This window comes from Eumetopias jubatus, unplaced genomic scaffold (assembly GCF_037043125.1).
Source record: "Eumetopias jubatus isolate StellerSeaLion01/CBP00866 unplaced genomic scaffold, mEumJub1_p1.0 scaffold_6, whole genome shotgun sequence".
In the NCBI taxonomy this organism is placed as follows: domain Eukaryota; kingdom Metazoa; phylum Chordata; class Mammalia; order Carnivora; family Otariidae; genus Eumetopias; species Eumetopias jubatus.
Window position 1 is genome coordinate 108,320,668 of NW_028274812.1, and position 1,521 is coordinate 108,322,188.

The following is a 1,521-nucleotide window of genomic DNA, read 5'->3' on the forward strand; positions in this document are numbered from 1 at the left end:
AAGGGTGTAGGGAAACAGGCTCTTTTTCCCTAGAGGGAGGCTAAAATGGTACCACCCTGACGGAGGGCATTTGGCAACAGCTACCAAAATGTGAAATATATACTGTGGGCAAGGAGTTCCACTCCTAGGAAGTTGGGCTCCAGATAGCCCAGCAAAATGACATCATGTCATCACAGCATTTCTCTAAATAAACGGTAACAAATTAGAATAAGACACACAATGGAACACTCTGCAGACATAAAAACAAATAAGGACGCTCTTTATGAACCAGTATGGGACGGAATATCCAAAAGATATTAATGGGGAAAAAAACAAATGCAGGAAAGTGGATGCAGTATGCTAACACCTTTGTTAAAAAAAAAAAGGGGGGGGGGTGCTGTGTCTGTTTGATTGCTGCGCGAACTTGCTGGAGGACACCTCAGATGCTGGTATCACAGGAGGCACGTTGGGAGGGGGCCTGGTCTCCTTCAGCTGCATCTGCTCCCAGTGAGGGCTTTTGTCCCCTTCAGGCACGGCCCCTCCCAAGAAATGGCCCAGCCCCAGTGGCTCCCAGAGGTGGCAGGCGATGGTCAGGAGGAAGCAGGGCTTGAAGCCCATTTAGCCATTCAATAGTCTGGGGACCTCACCCATGTTCTCTAACCTCTAAGCCTCTGTGTCCTCTTCCGTTAAACAGCAAGAAGCAGCGAGAATGAGAGTGCTATTACTGAGATGAGACGCGTGTAGGTGGGGGTGATAATCGCACCCCTTGTCAGGCTGACGGCAGGACGCACCATCTATGTGGAGTGCTTAGTGCGGTGCCTGGCATGTAGCAGACACTCTGTCAATGGATTTGTGCCAAAATGCATCTTGGTTTCTCATGGGCACCCTGACCCTTATAGGATCAAAACAGAAACTCCCTGGCGAGGCCAACAAGGCCGTTAGGGTCTGCCTTTAACCTTCGTTTGCACACTCAGCCTTGTGTCCCCCTCATCTGCTGTGGTCTCTGCCCTCTCTGCCTGGAATGTCCCTTCCTTCCTTTGCTTGACTTGCTCAGCTTTAAGGGCCAGCTTATGAGTCACCATCCCTGGGACGCTCTTTCTCAAGTCTTGGCCCAGAAGGAGCCTGTGATGGCAGGGCACCTGGGGAGCCCCTCTGAGGGGCATCATCACACCACGTGGTGCTGAAGTCCCCGATTCTGGCCAACACCCCCCACCCCCCACGCACTTGCTTGCTACGATAAAATGAACAGGAAAAACTCTCAACTCCACTCCAAGAGAACCACGGCAAGGGCCCATTTTCTACCTCTCGGGCTGGCGGGCTCCGACAGGTTTTGAGACACAGGAGGTGGACATGTAAGAGGCAGGCACTGAGCTAAGAGTATAAGTTGCCCTGACTCATGAGCCATCCGGGGACACCTGTCCACGTGTAGCGGGCGGGCATCCGTGCGTGATAGTAGAAGCCTGGAAACTACCAGCATGTCCACCCCCTGGGCACTGGTTGAATAATGGTAGAACCACACTATGGAACACCACTGCAGCCAAG